This window comes from Pristiophorus japonicus, chromosome 8 (assembly GCF_044704955.1).
Source record: "Pristiophorus japonicus isolate sPriJap1 chromosome 8, sPriJap1.hap1, whole genome shotgun sequence".
Taxonomy (NCBI): domain Eukaryota; kingdom Metazoa; phylum Chordata; class Chondrichthyes; family Pristiophoridae; genus Pristiophorus; species Pristiophorus japonicus.
This window is the reverse complement of record NC_091984.1, coordinates 81,342,808-81,362,133: the sequence shown is the minus strand read 5'-3', so window position 1 is coordinate 81,362,133 and position 19,326 is coordinate 81,342,808.

The following is a 19,326-nucleotide window of genomic DNA, read 5'->3' as shown; positions in this document are numbered from 1 at the left end:
GTTGAGAGAGAGAGACAGAGACTGGAGATTGCCCCCCACCCCCCAGTGAGAGAGAGAGAGAGACTGGAGATTGTCCCCCTCCCCCCCCCCAGTAGAGGAGAGAGGAGATTGTCCCACCCCCCCAGTGAGAGAGAGAGAGAGAGAGAGACTGGAGATTGTCCCCCAGTGAGAGAGAGAGAGAGAGAGACTGGAGATTGTCCCACCCCCCCGCAGTGAGAGAGAGAGAGAGAAACTGGAGATTGTCCCCCCCCCCCCCCCCCAGTGAGAGAGAGAGAGAGAGACTGGAGATTGTCCCCCCCCCCCCCCCCCCAGTGAGAGAGAGAGAGAGAGACTGGAGATTGTCCCACCCCCCGCAGTGAGAGCGAGAGAGAGAGAGACTGGAGATTGTCCCCCCCCCCGCAGTGAGAGAGAGAGAGAGAGAGACTGGAGATTGTCCCACCCCCCGCAGTGAGAGAGAGAGAGAGAGAGAGAGAGACTGGAGATTGTCCCACCCACCGCAGTGAGAGAGAGAGAGAGAGAGACTGGAGATTGTCCCACCCCCCGCAGTGAGAGAGAGAGACAGAGACTGGAGATTGCCCCCCACCCCCCAGTGAGAGAGAGAGAGACTGGAGATTGTCCCCCCCCCCCCCCAGTGAGAGAGAGAGAGAGAGAGAGACTGGAGATTGTCCCACCCCCCGTAGTGAGAGAGAGAGAGAGAGAGACTGGAGATTGACCCCGCCCCCCCCCCCCCCGCAGTGAGAGAGAGAGAGAGAGAGAGAGACTGGAGATTGTCCCCCCCCCCCCAGTGAGAGAGAGAGAGAGAGAGAGAGAGACTGGAGATTGTCCCACCCCCCTGCAGTGAGAGAGAGAGAGACTGGAGATTGTGTCCCCCCCGCCCCCAGTGAGAGAGAGAGAGAGAGAGACTGGAGATTGCCCTCCCCCAGTGAGAGAGAGAGAGAGAGAGAGAGACTGGAGATTGTCCCCCCCACCCCCAGTGAGAGAGAGAGAAAGAGACTGGAGATTGTTCCCCCCACCCCCCCCCCCCAGTGAGAGAGAGAGAGAGAGACTGGAGATTGTCCCCCCCCCCCCCCCCAGTGAGAGAGAGAGAGAGAGACTGGAGATTGTTCCCCCCACCCCCCCCCCCCCAGTGAGAGAGAGAGAGAGAGACTGGAGATTGTCCCCCCCCCCCCAGTGAGAGAGAGAGAGAGAGAGACTGGAGATTGTCCCCCCCCCCCCCCCAGTGAGAGAGAGAGAGAGAGAGACTGGAGATTGTTCCCCTACCCCCCCCAGTGAGAGAGAGAGAGAGAGAGAGACTGGAGATTCAGTGAGAGAGAGAGGAGAGAGAGAGAGACTGGAGATTGTCCCCCCCCCCCCCCAGTGAGAGAGAGAGAGAGAGAGACTGGAGATTGTCCCCCCCACCCCCAGTGAGAGAGAGAGAGAGAGAAAGACTGGAGATTGTCCCCCCCACCCCCGAGAGAGAAAGAGAGAGAGAGAGAGAGAGAGAGAGAGAGAGAGAGAGACTGGAGATTGTCCCCCCCCCCCCCCCCAGTGAGAGAGAGAGAGAGAGAGAGACTGGAGATTGTCCCCCCCCCTCCCCCAGTGAGAGAGAGAGAGAGAGAGACTGGAGATTGTCCCCCCCCCCCCCCAAGTGAGAGAGAGAGAGAGAGAGAGAGACTGGAGATTGTCCCCCCCACCCCCAGTGAGAGAGAGAGAGAGAGAGAGAGAGAGAGACTGGAGATTGTCCCCCCCCCCCCAGTGAGAGAGAGAGAGAGAGAGAGAGACTGGAGATTGTCCCCCCCCCCCCCCCAGTGAGAGAGAGAGAGAGACTGGAGATTGTCCCCCCCACCCCCCCAGTGAGAGAGAGAGAGAGAGAGAGACTGGAGATTGTCCCCCCCACCCCCAGTGAGAGAGAGAGAGAGAGAGAGAGAGAGACTGGAGATTGTTCCCCCACCCCCCCAGTCCCAGTGAGAGAGAGAGACTGGAGATTGTTTCCCCCCCCCCCCCCCCCAGTGAGAGAGAGAGAGAGAGACTGGAGATTGCCCCCCCCCCCCAGTGAGAGAGAGAGAGAGACTGGGGGGGGGGGGCAATCTGAGTGAGTGCAGGCTGGAGATTACACTAACCACCCAACACAGAATACATGCATCAGTTTACACTCACCATGCAACACAAAGAGTGCCGCTGGAGATTACACAACCGACCCAACACCGTGAGTGTGTACGGGCTGGATATTACACATACACCCACACAGTGAATGAATGAAAACTGGAGATTACACTACGCACCCGACACTATGTCGTGGCCTGCGAGAGAACAGCTCCGCAGGTCGGGCTATAAAAGAGCTTGGAGTTCAGGACTGGAACATCGGGTCCTTCATCGAAACACCTGTGAACTCGTGGAAGCAAGTCATCCTCGTTTGAGGGACCGCCTATGATGATAAATGCTTCTATACTATTTGCATTAACCACTCCCTGTGGTAGTGAGTTCCACATTCTCATCATTCCCCAGGGAAAGAAGTTTCTTCTGAATTTCCTATTTGATTTCTAGGTGACTATCTTATATTGATGGCCTCTAGTTTTACTCTTCCCTGCAAGTGGAAAACCCTGTGACTATTCTGTCAAAACTTTTCATAACTTTAAAGACCTCTGTACGGTCACCCCTCAGCCTTCTCTTTTCAAGAGAAAAGAGATCCAGCCTGTTCATCCTCTCCTGATAGGTATAAAAAGTTCAGGTAACTTTTTTAAAAATGCCCTTCGGCTTATGCAATCAATCACAGGTCTTTCCGACCCTACAATTTTTAAATGCCCACTTTTGCTGTCCACAGTAATGCTTTACGTGAGGACTGTACAGATGTCCCTTGTATCAAGCATCGTTTGGATGCAAATGATGGCGATTACTCTGATGTATTTCTGTCATTTGCATAGTGTTTAAATATGCATACTCATATTTGGGTGGAAGTATTCTACATCTTCTGGTGAAATCCCAGAACTGAGAGGAACCAGTGTCGAGGCAGCAGGGCAGTTTGATCAAGTTTCCACCACATACGGCTGGAGTTACGCAACCTCTCTGTTGTATCTCCAACAAAAAATCTAGACCATAATATTTAAGTAAGTGTTGGAACCAGATTGAATTAATAGGTCTGTGAAACATACCCAGCCAAAATATTCCAGGCACTGACAATGTGTTTCTACAGTTGGCATGAATTTAGAACACAAAGCTGTCCATAATATGGTGCTAATTGGGACTAAAGTGGCAGTCTCACTCAGAAATGATAGGCTGGCAAGGGAGACCTGAGTGCCACACAACAGTGCAGTTTTTATAGTTGTGTTTGAGGCACATTGTTGGCATAGTGTAAGGAAGTCAATGCCTGCATCTAATAAGTTAAATCAGATCTGCTGAATATCCAAGGCTGGAGTAGTGTTACCAGTACAACTGAGCACTCAACCTACAATTTAAATATTTTGAAATATTCTAACTGGGGACAAGCTATGGAGATGAAATTTAAACTGGTGCTATAATAATCTAACATCAGCATCATAATCCTTATTGTAAGTGATTTATATTAGATGTGGTCTGTGATACTCAAAAGACTAGAGGAAGCCGTATTCCAAATTATATGGGTAAGGCCCAAAAACAGAAGGGCGCATTGCCCAGTGCTATTTGCCTGCACCCGTTCAAAGTGGTGCAGGGAGCACGCAAAATTCATGCTGCCTACTCATGTACATGATTGCAACACTGATCTTACCAAACGTGCTGCTGATTGGCTTCACGCTCAACCGGGAGGGGGGGGGGGGGGCGGGGAGAGAGTCCAGTCTACTAGCCAATAAATGAGAAAAAAAGACTTGCATTTATATAGTGCCTTTCATGACCTCAGGATGTCCCAAAGTACTTTACAGCCAATGAAATACTTTTTGAAGTGTAGTCACTGTTGTAATATAGGAAACCCATCAGCCAATGTGCACTCAGTGAGCTCCCACAACAGCAATGTGATAATGACCAGATAATCTGTTTTTTGTTATGTTGGTTGAGGGATAAATATTGGCCAGAACACTGGCAATAACTCGCCTACTCTTCTTTGAAATAGTGCTATGGGATCTTTTACATCCATCTGCGAGGGCAGACGGAGCCTCAGCTTAATATCTCATCCAAAAGATGGCAGCTCCCTCAGTGCTGCACTGGATTGTCAGCCTAGATTTTTTTTTGTGCTCAAGTTTCTGGAGTGAGACTAAAATCCACAAACTTCTGATTCAGAGGCGAGCCTTCGCTGCACTCCCTCAATAGCAAGAACGTCCTTCCTCAGACTAGGAGACCAAAACTGAACACAATATTCCAGGTGAGGCCTCACTAAGGCCCTGTACAACTGCAGTAAGACCTCCCTGCTCCTATATTCAGAGGTACCCACTGAGTCCCAGCCGACATAAAGTTTTACTTAGGCTCTCTGCACTACTTGAAGGGGAAGTGCTTTGTTGTAGAAGCATCACATGATCAGTCAAAACAAAGCCATCACCCAATAGCCAAGAGAAAGGGCCAGATGATTATCTGATGGGGCACTGGAGGCCTTGGTCCTGGGGGTCCTCTATCCGCAGGGGGTCAGGAGGCCTTCAAGGATGACCACAACAAGGATCTGGGAGGAGATCGCTCAAGCTGTCACTGCGATGAGTGTTGTCCCCAGGAACTGGATCACAAAAAGTTTAATGACCTCACACGAGTAGTCAAGATGAGTGAAGGCATCAGCAAATACCATATCCCACCATCGACACCACAAGTCTCACACACTGCTGAATGCACCATACCCACATCAATCATCTGCCAACAATCTCTAGCTATTACCACTAATACCTCACAATCATAGCTTCAAATGGCAGACCAATTGAACCAATACTTCGGTTCTGTCTTCACAAAGGAAAATACAAATAACCTTCCGAATGTACTAGGGGACAGTGGGTCTAGTGAGAATGAGGAACTGAAAGATATCCTTATTAGGCGGGAAATTGTGTTAGGGAAATTGATGGGATTAAAAGCCGATAAATCCCCAGATCCTGATAAGTCTGCATCTCAGAGTACTTAAGGAAGTGGCCCTAGAAATAGTGGATGCATTAGTGATCATTTTCCAACAATCTATCGACTCTGGATCAGTTCCTATGGACTGGAGGGTAGCTAATGTAACGCCACTTTTTAAAAAAGGAGGGAGAGAGAAAGCGGGTAATTATAGACCGGTTAGCCTGACATCAGTCGTGGGGAAAATGTTGGAATCAATCATTAAGGATGAAATAGCAGCCCATTTGGAAAGCAGTGACAGGATCGGACCGAGTCAGCATGGATTTATGAAAGGGAAATCATGCTTGACGAATCTTCTGGAATTTTCTGGGGATGTAAGTAGTAGAGTGGACAAGGGAGAACCAGTGGATGTGGTGTATTTGGACTTTCAAGGTCCCGCACAAGAAATTGGTGTGCAAAATCAAAGCGCATGGTATTGGGGGTAATGTACTGACATGGATAGAGAACTGGTTGGCAGACAGGAAGCAGAGAGTCGGGATAAACGGGTCCTTTTCAGAATGGCAGGCAGTTACTAGTGGGGTGCCGCAGGGCTGGGACCCCAGCTCTTTACAATGTACATTAACGATTTGGATGAAGGAATAGAGTGTAATATCTCCAAGTTTGAGGATGACACTAAACTGGGTGGCGGTGTGAGCTGTGAGGAGGACGCTAAGAGGCTGAAGGGTGACTTGGACAGATTAGGTGAGTGGGAAAATACATGGCAGATGCAGTATAATATGGATAAATGTGAGGTTATCCATTTTGGGGGCAAAAACACGAAGGCAGAATATTATCTGAATGGCGGCAGACTAGAAAAAGGGGAGGTGCAACGAGACCTGGGTGTCATGGTTCATCAGTCACTGAAAGTGGACACGCAGGTACAGCAGGCGGTAAAGAAGGCAAATGGTATGTTGGCCTTCATAGCTAGGGGATTTGAATATAGGAGCAGGGAGGTCTTACTGCAGTTGTACAGGGCCTTAGTGAGGCCTCACCTGGAATATTGTGCTCAGTTTTGGTCTCCTAGTCTGAGGAAGGACGTTCTTGCTATTGAGGGAGTGCAGCGAAGGTTCACCAGACTGATTCCAGGGATGGCTGGACTGACATATGACGAGAGACTGGATCAACTGGGCCTTTATTCACTGGTGTTTAGAAGGATATAAGATTTTGACGGGACTGGACAGGTTAGATGCGGGAAGAATGTTCCCGGTGTTGGGGAAGTCCAGAACCAGGGGACATAGTCTTAGGATAAGGGGTAGGCCATTTAGGACTGAGATGAGGAGAAACTTCTTCACTCAGAGAGTTGTTAACCTGTGGAATTCCCTGCCGCAGAGAGCTGTTGATGCCAGTTCATTGGATATATTCAAGAGGGAGTTAGATATGGCCCTTACGGTTAAGGGGATCAAGGGGTATGGAGAGAAAGCAGGAAAGGGGTACTGAAGTGAATGATCAGCCATGATCTTATTGAAGGTGGTGCAGGCTCAAAGGGCCGAATGGCCTACTCCTGCACCAATTTTCTATGTTTCTATGTTTCACTTCACTCTCACACACTTACCATTACTGCAACATTTACACCCACATCTCACACACACTACCAGCTAATTCAACCATGGCAGGCACATCACCAAAACACATTGCATCACACTCACTGACACACTTCCCGTTCTCATGCAGGCCAAGGTTGCGGACAACCGCTGAGAGCACCAGCAGGTGGTGGGGGGCAAGCAAGAATTGAGAACCTCACGTACCTGGAGGAAGCAGTGCTGGCAATAATTAGAGGGGCAGTGACCGTGGCAAGCCGAGAAGTGGAAAGAATTGCTGATGATGACGGTATGCTCATACTTAATCCTTCATCTCACATCCCACTTTACCCTCATCCCACAATCTCTTCTCACTTAAAAGCTGCTGATGGTATATACATGAATATCTTGTTTTCGCCCCATTCCCCTCACCACAACCCCTGTGCCTTTCTCCTTTTAAATGCCCAAGAATTCCAAACTGACCAGCCTGTCCCTGGAGTTCTGGAGGAGAGTGATGGAGGAAGAAGACACATCAGCACTGCATCGGACACACATAGACACCAGCTTAGAAAATGGCGCTGTGTGCACTTTGGAGGGTAGTATAGAGGCAGGATCTGCACATGGTGAGTCGCCAGGCTAAGTGGGCTGCAGCCAGGCCAGGGGGAAAGGGTAGCTCGGTGGGCAAGTTCACGCACGAGTTCTGCTGCACAGGACTTGAATGATGACCTCAAAGAGGTGGCCTTCAGAAGAAGTGTGATGGGCATGCATACGGACATGCAAGGTATAATGGCAAGTCTGCCAGAGAGCTTCTTGTCAGTGTCAAGGAGCATGGAGGTGTCCGGCTCCAACATTGCACAGAGCTTGGAGCCCATGATTTCCAGGCTGCAAGTGATAGACAACTCCAGGAGAGAACTTGCGGACCCAAACATGATACTGGATGTGATGGGCAATTTCGCACCTTCCATTGCACATGGGGAAGCCACCCAACGTCTCAGTGCTGCAGTGGAAGTGCAAACTGCTCTCCTGAAGTCTCAGCTTGCTGCCCACAAGCTCATATTGCTGCCATCGTGGCTGGGTTTACGAATGTCAAAAGGGGCTTGCAGGGTGTCACAGCAGTCCAGCAATCTGTGCTCCAACAGATGACTAAGATTGCTAAGACACCGCCCCGTGAAGCACGAACCTGCTGTCCTCGCTCAGGATGACAGCAATCGTCCTACCACCACTGCCACTCCACTAGTGCCTGTGCTGCTGCCCGTCATCCAGCCAGCCCAGCCTGCCATGCTGAAGTGGTGACGCCTACAGCCGGGCCTTTTAGTCCAAAGCTGCTCAAGGTTGTCAACAGCCTTCCACCAACCATGCTGCAGCCACTGAAGGAGCAGTTCAGAGAAGCACGAAAGTAGGAAAAGGCACACGAAAAACAGATACCAAGGGAATGCACAAGGGTGATTAGTTGACTTTGTTCTTTTGATTTAAATTAGTTAAACTGATAAATTCTGTATGGAATATGTATTTTGTGGTGGCTCTCATTTCAGCTTTGTGTCTAGGAGGGCGCTGTGATGATCCTTGACAGAGGGATGGTAAAATGGGGAAGTGGTGAGCAACGGGGATCTGGGGTTTCCTTCACTAGAAATGGGGTCTGATGAGGCACTCACGGAGAGCCTGTCCGGAATGGGGATTTGCTGCCTGCTTCCTCCCTTCCTCCTCCTGAAGTGATCCTGCACTCTGTGGTGCCAAGGGCTGTGCCCTCATGATGGCCAAGTTGTCGAGCATGCAGCAGATCAGCACAAAATGGGACACCCGCTCCAGCATGTAATGCAGGGCACCTCCCAAGCAGTCAAGGCAGCAGAACCATTGCTTTAGCAGCCAGATGGTCTGCTCGATGATATTCCTGGTGGCAACATGGCTGTCATTATAAGAGTGATGGCCACGAGTATTGGGGTTACGGAGGGGATAGCCCTTGTCTCCGAGCAGCCACCTCGGGTTTGACATGGTGGTTGGAAGATTTCTGGCACAGCAGACTGGCGCAGGATGAAGGCATCATGACTGCCACCAAGGTAGCGGGCATTCACCATCATGATGCACTGGACGTGGTCGCAAAACAATGGCGCATTAAGTGAGTGGCGGGCTTTGCCATTATGGACCATCTCAGGATTGGTATACGGTGCCCTCAATGCCACATGTGTGCTGTCGATGGTACCCTGATTAGCAATTTTTGTCTCCGTTTCCTGGCCGTAGCCAACCAGATTGAGAGGTGGCTAGTGGGAAGGCTTGCGACACCAAGTCACAGCTGGGGAACGGAGATGGCACCCTGCACCATGAAGCCCACTATCCTGACAAAGCCACATATGCACACATCCTGCTTCTCTCTGTTCAAAGAGAAGGTAATGAAGTCCCTTCTCCTAGTGTAGTGAGCCTCTGTGACTTCCCGGATGCAGTGATGTACGGCGTACTGGGAGATGTTAGTTATGTCTCCTGCTCCAGACTGGTAGGATCCTGTAGCAAAAAAATTGAAGGCCACAGTGACCTTGAGGGCTACTTGGAGAGCCGTCGTCACCCTGCTCTGAGGCTAAAGGTCTGGTTGCAGGAGGTGACCATGTTCTGTGACCATCTCCTTGGTGAAGACCCTAGGGCCTAGAAATTGGTCTCCTTAGCGCCTCCCGTTATCACTTCTGGGCGCGGCAAGATGAACAACTAGCTTGTGCGTGAGATTTGCGGTGGCGGTCACACTTTGTGCCATGATCTCCTGTGCCCAGAGATCATGACGTCATTGCTGTGCGCATCACCCCAGTAGCACCCCAGATCCAAACTTCGGTTCCAGCCCTGCAGCAGCGCCGGGCAGCAACACCGACAGCTGCAGGAGGCTTTGTCCGGGAGGCCGGGTGCTGAAGTTAAAGGGGAGGTTGCCGAGGTAAGTAGGAAAATTGTTGAAATGCTTCCTTGCAATTTTTTCACTTCCTCTTCGGCACATCAATCAGCACGGCACTCTGCTGCAGTGCATGGGGCTGTTCAGGCCGGATTGTCGCTGTCCTTGGGGACCAGCTCACTGGTCCCAATACAGAGCCTTTAAGGGAGGGAAGGAGCCTCAGATCGCGGCAGTGCTGCATCACTACTGTCCCGCCTGCATCCTTTAGCACACCAAGAAGGAAGTGGAGCGCTTGAGCGCAAACCTGGAGCGCAAACACCGAATTTAGAAAAAGCTGGGAATCATTTGCGCTTGGCGCTAAGTTTGCTAGCTTTCAAAAGTTAACACCCCAAACAGGGCAATATTGAATTTCTCTTCCTAGGTATGTAAGGCCTCCTGCTGAAAGCCCTTCTCCTCCTCCCTCTGTGAGTATCTTATCCTCTTCTTTGCTGCCTCTGCTCCATGTGTCTGCCATACTCAAGTGTGAGGGGACTGCAAACAGAGCCCCCGACTGTGAGCAAGTGGTGTGAGCAGGAGCCTTTAAATGAGAAGCAAGGCATTCTCCACTTCCTGTCACCTCAGCAACTTTAAATAACTTTAGAAAGCTCCAAATAGTTGCACAAGCTTAGACAGAGCCAGTATCACTAAAAAAGCAAGTCCGCTGCAAGCTGTTGATGATTCCTTTAAATAGCATTACTGCGGGGTCCTTCCTGCTGCTGAACACATGGTCAGCTGGTGTTGTGATTAGGAGAGGGCGACGTTGAAAATAGCAGATTAGGCGCCAAATCAGCGTTGCACACTCATTAATGTCATGATCTGCCTCATCCAAATATTTGGAGCGAGCACAGGCAACGGCGCTGCTGCTGACCTCCCCAAAATGGTGGCCACTGAGGGACCCGCTGGAAGTGGGCAGAAGTGAGGCAGCTGCCATTTTTTAAGCAAAACCAGCCTCAACAGCCGGTGCTAAACCCCTAAGTTTTGTGACCTATATGTTTATTAAAAGAAACTATAATACAAGAAGGAAAGAAGTTAAAATATAACAGTTGACACAATGGCCTCAATGCTAACTTGGAGTCTAGGAGAGAGCGGGGAGGCTTTTTTGCTCTCGGAGGAAACCGAAGAAAGCATTTTCCTCAGGCTCTGCTGAATTTAACAGCAGGACCTGATTTACATTTTTTGTCTCCATTTCTTGGTTGTAGCCAGCCAGATTGAGAGGTGGCTAGCGAGAAGGCCCGCGACACCAGGCCACAGCTGGGGAGCGGAGAGGAGGGTGGGAGAGATAATGGGTCTGGGCCAGTGAATCGATCGGAGGGTCGGAGACATCAGGGAAGGGGGACGTGGACGCTTCTGGTGGGCTCGGAGACACATCGAGGGGGAGGGAGGGAGCGGAAATGAGGGGTGGTGGGGGACTTTGGAGGTGAGATCGGAGGAGCGGGGGCAGGAGGGATCAGAAGGGTCTGAGAAGCTTCCCATTAGTTGTGGTCTTTGTCTTAGCCTAACAGTCATCTGTTCTATTACCTCATCCTAGATAACACACAGTACCTGACTCTGCAAGCCTCCCTTAAAACCATCCTATGAATATAAGATAAGAAGATGGATGAGTACCTCCTTACTTGAAATGCTCCAAGGACAGGCTTGACTAGACAAGGTTTCAATCTTTATCTGCCAAATTATTAATGATACAATGTTTAGATAGAAGGCCTCATTATAAAATGGAAGCCTTATTATAAAATGGAAGCCTGCAAAAGTACTTGTTACACCTATTTCAACCTGTTAGCATTGATAGGATGTGAATCTAACATATTCTATCCCTTGAAAAGGTGTACGTTAAGGTAACTAGGGTGATACTTGATCTTGGGAATCAAAGTTATTGGGAAAGGTTAAAGAAGTTGAACTTAATTTTTATCAGAAAAGAGAATTCAGGTTGATGAAATAGAAATTATAAGAATTATGTAAAGAATAGATAAAGATAAATTGTTCATAAAAGCTTCAAAAAGCAGGAACTGATCATGCAGTCCCGTTGCAATTGCTGCACTTATAGCACATGGTATGCCAGCAGCAGGCAACAGAACACGAATTCAGCTCATGTGAAATATAGTGTAATGCTTCCTGCATGGATTGGTTGATGTACAAGGGGTGCACTGGGGTCACTGGGCATGATATCTGGTGAGAGCAGTTGTTAACATCTGTCCCTATTTTTTTGAACGACAGCTGTTGATGATTCTGCTGTTCCCACTTAAACCTCTTCGAGACCCATTTTTGTTTCTTTACTTGTCCAATTACCATCTCCATTTGCCTCGCATCATCATTCCTTTTTTCTCTCTAATCTCTCCTGCCTTCCACCCTATCACAGATTTTTCCTTTGTTCTTTCCTCCCCTTCCCGTTTTCCCTGCCTTTGTGCTTGCTTAAAACCGGTTACATCTCTAACTTTTTCCAATTCATCGACCTGAAAACGTTAACTCTGTTTTTCTCTCTCTACAGAAGCTGGCTGACCTGCTGAGTATTTCCAGCATTTCTGTTTCTATCTAGGATTACTTGATGGTTACACAGTGAGATAGGAAAGTGTGCCGCCCCCAGCATTAACATCTATGAGGTCAACAGTCATGAAGAAAAAGATTTATTTTTAAATATTAATTTCTGGAAAACATTTTATGATTTTGTGTGGTTAAAATAATAATTAAAGGGGAGAAATTACGGAGCTAACTTTTAAAAGTTGGAAAAATTAGCGGCAGGCGCGAATGTTTTCTAACTAAAAAAATTCGGCATTTGCACTCCTGGAGCGCAAGAGACAGCAGGCTGGGTGGGAGGTGTGCAGCGCTGCACAATGGGCCGGGCAACGCTGCCGCATTACAAGGCTCCTTCCCTCCCTTAAAGGGAAGGGCCATCGCTGCAGGCTTTGCAAAATAAAAATTTACTTTCTCCCCGACAGCAGCTGCAAGTTCTGCCCGATCAGTCCGATGCACTGCAACAGAGTGCCGGGCTGACCGATTGTGGGCAAAGAAGATATGAAAACAATCAAAGAGAGGTAGGAACATTTTTTCTGACTTACCACAGCCATCTCGCTTTTAAGCATCGCCCCAAAAGCGTCCGGCCTCCCGATGAATGCCTGCTGCAACTGCCGGTGTTTTCCCCGGCGATGCTGCAGGGAGTGGAACCAAAGTTCGGGTCCGGGGCACTACTGGGGCGATGCGCACGGCAATATCGTCACAAGCTCCGGGTGAAGGAGATCGTGGCATAACACCATGCTACTGCTGCAAACCTCCCATCGAATATATCAGGAATTGATCTTCTCGCCAAGCCCGGTCAGTAAGTGCTTCGTGCCCCATTATCACCCCCCTGGAGGCAATCACAGGAGGCGCTCAGGAGGCCAATTTCTATGCCAAAATGTTTTCTTTATGTAACATGATTATTAAGAAGTAAAACATTTTATAGCTTAGAAGCACATGATTAACAAATCTATCAAACTGCTAAAATAGTTATCTATCCTTGATGAGCCAGAGTACATCTTCTGCTCAAATGCAATTATAGTTCAGTGTACAGTCTGCTGAGACAAAATTCCCAGATCTAACAAATCATACCAAGTTGATTGTTTTTAGACTACAATATCGAACAGCCACATTGTGTCACAAATGTATTTATTAAAGCTAAAACTAAAATTCTCACCAGTATACAGAGTGCCACAGTGATTCCATTCTGAGCCAACAATTTTCTTGGATCTAAATAAGGCGAATAGAGGTGAATTCACAATGGAATTATCAGTTTAAAAAAGACAGTGGAGTGCAATCAGGAATGTAAGCAAGAATGTAAGAATACAGCACGTTCTGCTTTATTTTTGCTGTAACTGTGCATTGAAATGGCCACACTTCAAAATTGGCCAAATTCTGTGACCAGCAGACTTTGCGAAGCCAAGAAGCTATGGTGGAAATTGGTAATTAAGAAAAAGCTGTACTTTCTCACAAGATAACGAAGAATCGACCTTGGACAGGAGCAGTAATGAACGGATTATTGATAAGGACATTGGAAAAAAAATTATTTCTTACAGAGTTACATTGAATTGAAATATAACACATTTTTAATTAAAGAATGGAGAAAAACAACTGCAGAACTTTTGATAAGGGGGAACTGAAGACCAATTATTCCACTATTATTTGCATAGTTTGGGACACGCACGCAGTGGGCTGGGTGCCAAATTTTTAGGTGTAACTGGACTGTGAAAAGACAATGCGCTGCTGCAGTCAGAAGAGCGACCTGGTCAGTTGCCAACCAGAGAGCCACGAACTAATTACTGGGCGCTTGACCATCGCTGCTGTTAGTTACATGTGAGTTTTTTTGCTTAAAATTGCTTGAGCATAAAGTAAATATACTGTTAGACAGCACATCATACAGGGTAGTTCTGTACATGTTTATAATTGCTTGAGCGAAGAGTAAATAAACCGTTAGACAGCACGTCTTACAGGATAGAGTGCATGCTATTGGATGGTTACTTGTACTCTCTTGTTGATTTTTAAATAAAGGCTACCGCATGAGGGGAGTCTTGAGTTGTCTGTTCCACGAGTCTGAACTCTATAAACTGTTAGATAGAAAGAATTATAGATTTTGGCGCCAAAACAGGGACCGTTAAATCTGTTAGACTTGCTGTCTAACAGTTTATTTACTCCACGGTGAAATTCTGGTTATTTTAAATTGTGTGAGGGTGTCTAATTCTGGACATGAGACCTTTCACATTGGGAGAAAAAAAGGGAAGACATCCTATAGTTGGAACAGAATCAGTTCACAGAATGTTTAAAGTTAGTAGTGATGTTGATAATGATTTTTGTTAGGAAAAATAAAAAGATGTCATTTGGTTGTTTGCAAAGAGTTTTCTTAATTTACGTGAAGTGACATAATGATGTCAGACAGTGTTTTGCTCCACCTTCTTATAAACCTAGAAGGAAGTAAATCCTTTCCGCTGACAGCTTTTTTTTTAAGTCAGCAAGGAATCACTTTTTGTATTGATTAATGAAAAGTAAAGATATTGGACATTATTAAATGACGGTTTCTTAACTTTAAGTGGATATTTCTCCACGGGGCAAGAGGAATTTTATGATTTGACAAATTAACCCCTCTTAATCAGAGCCACAATGGATTCTCTGTCCTCTTTTGTTTTAAGTAAGTGACCAGTGGGAAGGCACATCAACGCAGTTAAAAATCCTGACCCGCACAAGAGGAAGGCACCCCAAGGCTGTACCCGTCGACCAGAGGGTCCGTGGTAGTGTGTGCAAGTAGATTTCATCAGGCCCCTGCTCACCACTAAGAAGGGCAATAAATATTGTTTGGTTCTATTGGATAGTTTCACGAAATGGGTAGAAGCTTTTCCATGCAAATCGGCCACAGCATTGTGGATGGCTAAGACTGTGGTGAGGGAAGTATTCTCTAGATGAAGACTCCCTCGGGTGGTAGAATCAGATCAGGGAAGTCACTTTACTAGGTCAGGTAATGCAAACGACTCTGAAATTGCTTGGTATTGAAGGGAAGTGGCACATGACCCACAACCCTCAGTCATCAGGAATAGCGGAGAGAATGAATATTACATTAAAGTTAGCCTTGCAACAGGAATTAAACGAACAGAACACAAAGTGGATGAGGTACTTCAACTAATCCTGATAGGAATCCCTAGTAATAAGTCCAAAGGGATGGGTAACTCCCCTCATGAATTGGTAACTGGTAGATCCATGCAAACCTCCACACATTTATTGGTCCCCACTTTAATTGACAAACAAACTAAGGAAGTGACTCAAGACAAGTTCATGAATAACCTTTGGGAAACTTTAAAGGAATTGAATCTGGGGGCTGCCCAAAATATTGGGAGGGCACACCAACGCAACCGACTACACCTGGCCCCGAGTAAACTTCAGGAGTGGGAGGTGGGAAGCCAGGTAATGGTACGAAACTATATAAGGTGGGACTGAATAGTATCTTTGACTAAGCTAGTCCCATGGTGTACACGGTTCGGTTACCCAAGAAAATTAAGTAGTTTCATATTAACCAGATGAAGCCCACCAGCAGATCAAGGAGACAATAAGCTATGATCATGAGCATGGTGAGCCGGATTCATCCTCTTCAGTGGGATGCTGAAGAAGGGATGCCCAGTGGGACACCCCTACCTAATCAGGTACAGTAGGATTCAAGTGAAGGTGGGCAGGACATGGGAGCTGTGACAACCACTCCAGCACCAGATCCGGAACCACCTCCCATCCACAGACAAGTCCCACAGGCACCTCCGACCCCACGACATAGTAAGAGAAACTGACACCCCTAAGATATCATGTATGGTAGGAGTAGAGATAGCTGAGCGTATAGTGTTGGTGGACATGGGATGCAAAACCAGGAGTAACACTCCATTTTTGTCCCTTGTCCTCCACAGGTAAGAAGATGAATAGAATGAATGCGTTATTCTGGGCCATAATCGGGATTCTGCTTTATTTAGAAGATTCAACATCTGCCTATTCGGCACACTGGGGCATTCTTACTTATTCCCGTTCTAGCGGCTCGATCAACATCCAGGTGACACCATCCCAAGGCGAGGCCCAAAATATTACCCTCCAGTACATCAAGGGTAATAGTGAGACCGTTTGTGCGGGTACAGTATGGGTCACCACCTATGAGGTCCAAGAAGGGACGGAGTTATGCATAAAGTGCAACAATCACCCTGCAGTACATCCTAATGAACCCAAGGTGTGATTCGTGCAGGCGGAAGTTATCACCAAGTAGGGGACCCTGAGGGAAATATAGGTAGCCTGATCTAATCCCAAGGTACTGAATATACCCAGTTGTGTTGACCTAGATGGTGAAAAACTCATGAGGAAATTTATGGCTACATCAGTCCAGAAAGGGTAACTATAATGTTAAGTTGGACCCATACAGTCTGGCTGCAAATCAGGAAATCAGGGAGGAGGTGACTAGTTGTACAAGAGAACTCTATCAGTGGTATAGTAACAATAAAGTATGGCCGTCTATCTTATCAAGGGATGTAGTGACGGAAGTGCGGTTATACAAGCAGTAGAATTAAAAATTCGTCCAAAAGTTCCTTCCCCTCTGAATAAAACAGATTCGTGGGAAACCAACATACAACTCCGATTGTTTGTCCCAGGACCAACAAACAGGCTAGTGGTAATCCCAACTCGGATGATATTGTATCATGATGTGCATCACAAGGTGGAGCCTGTAATACTGAATCTGACCGAAGTCATCATCATAGGCAGTCCCTCGAATCGAGGATGACTTGCTTCCACGTCAAAAAGTTCACAGGTGTTTCAATGATGGACCTAAAATTCCAGGTCCGAACTAAATCTTGAAGGGCGGAAGATGCCTGCGCTTGGATTTTTTTAAAGTGTGGTGACCGTTGCACACCAGCCACCACACGGGCTTGACAGAGCTAGGTCTTGGTCCAGTGGCAAGGGTTATCCAAGACGACTGGAGACCAGCGCTGCTGCATGGACCCAGTGCGCACACATATTGCAGTGTGGGCTGGCCCGTGCTGCCCCTGGGCCCTTGCCTCTTCTGGGCCCCGAACTCATGCCTCTCCTGGGCTCCGACCACGTCCCTCTACAATCTCTCGCCGCTCCTTCGCCCCGACCTCGCCGCTCCTGCTGTACCTGCCCACGCTCCAATCATCGCCCTGGATCTTGGTGACGTCCCTCTTCACTGCCGTTGCTCTCCTGCTCCAACACGTGTTGCTCCCTGGAGTGGTATGCCGCCACGCTGCTCCTTCCGCTCCCCGGCCTGCTCCGATGGTGCTCGCAGGCCAGGGGCCACTCAGACCGAAGTGGGACCACCTAATTGGTGCAAGCCAGAAACAGCGCAATTATATAGGAGAATGATACGGGAATTAATTAAGAGATTTTGGGAAAGGGCTAGTAGAACTCTTGCGGAATCAGACTTAGCCATTTTATTACATGAAATCCAAGGAGGATAACAGGTTTAACGATACCCTCGAAAAGAATGATACTGACTCTGGCAAAGAAAATCATAACAGGAGGCGATGAAGCCTGATAAATGATGTCGCAATTGTTTTTAATACGGGACCCTTCCTCGTTAACAGTCTTGATTTGGCTAACCTAGACAGGTCTAAAGGCGGTCAGGAATTAGGTAAAATAAATTTTAAGTGAAATGAATGAGCAAGAGGAATTGAAGGAGGGCCAAATTATGACCATTCATTTGCAGGACGTGGTTAAACATTTAGAATCCCCTGCCAAAAAAAGGTAAATCAGATTATGGATCTTGGTTAGTGAAACAAGCGCGAGAAAACCTGCAGCGTATTGTTGAGTGAGAGCTCCCTTCGTGGGTAACTGTTCGAGATCTGAGGGCAATATCCACTTACCAGCTTACTAAGACTATGTGCCAAGTCAAAGGGTTGGTACAGATGTACCCGGTGAAGCCTGAGTGACATCTACAGGAACAGAACGACATCACCCTGTTAGGAATAGTATTGTACTATTCCATTTTGCCTGAAAAGCAATCCCAAGTCCTTTGTTCCGAGTGGAGAACACAGGAGCATGTCATGGAGACCATCTAGTAGAGTACAGTGACTCCCCAAAGTAAGTGACCCGAGTGGATGGGACGACATGGGTAGCCCCAGATCTAACCGAATATGCTCAAGCTCGGGACACATACATTTGCCCATACAATGTGGTAGAACACGCAGCCCCTGCATGTGGGTTTAATTGGGATGGGAAAGCATGTAACGGCACCGGGAAGGTAATTGCAGCACAGCATTTTCCTGTACGATCTGCATAGAAAGGTAAGGGTGAATATTGTGTCACCACCATGCACCGGGAATACCAGTACAGTACCAAACTTACTTGTCCCATCGTAGCGGGAACATTTTGCTTTACCCCAGTCCAACCTGTAAGACTTGGGGCGCGGGTTTTATTCAGCATTTATTCGCATAGGCAAGTAGTTATCGCTGTAAAAGATGAGTTAAAAGAGCAATTACACCAAAAGCACTATTATATCTTGGCCCAGAAAAACCGTGAACTGCATAAAGAAGTGTCTAAGATCAGGGACGATTCGTCCTGGTGGAACATCAATATGAATATCGAAATTCAGCCTTGGATCATCATAGGCAGTCCCTCGGAGTCAAGGATGGCTTGCTTCCACACTAAAAATGAGTTCTCCGGTGAGTGAAGAGACCAATGTGGGACCTACAATCTCTGTCACAGGTGGGGTAGACGGTGGTTGAAGGAAAGGGTGAGTGGGGAGCTGAGGTTGCCGCACGCTCCTTCCGCTGTCTGCGCTTGGTTTTAGCTTGTTCTCGGCGAAGAGACTCGAGGTGCTCAGTGCCTTCTCGGATGCTTTTCCTCCACTTTGGGTGGTCTTGGGCCAGGGATTCCCAGGTGTCGGTGGGGATGTTACATTTTTTCAAGGAAGCTTTGAGGGTGTCCTCTGCCCACCTAGGGCTCGCTTGCCATGTCGGAGCTCCGAGTACAGCGTTTGTTTGGGGAGTCTCGTGTCGGGCATGCAGATGACGTGGCCCGTTCAGCAGAGCTGATCGAGCGTGGTCAATGCTTCGATGCTGGGGATGTTGGCCTGAGCGAGAACACTGACGTTGGTGCGCTTATCCTCCCAGTGGATTTGCAGGATCGTGCGAAGGCAGCGCTGGTGGTACTTTTCCCATGTTTTGAGGTGCCTGCTGTACATAGTCCATGTCTTTGAGCCATATAGGAGAATGGGTATCACCACTGATCTGTAGACCATGAGCTTGGTGCTGGGTTTGAGGTCCTGGTCTTCAAACACTCTCTTCCTCAGGCGACTGAAGGCTGTGCTGGCACACTGAAGGCGCTGCTGGACCTCATCGTCAATGTCTGCCCTTGCTGATAGTAGGCTCCCGAGGTATGGAAAATGGTCCACGTTGT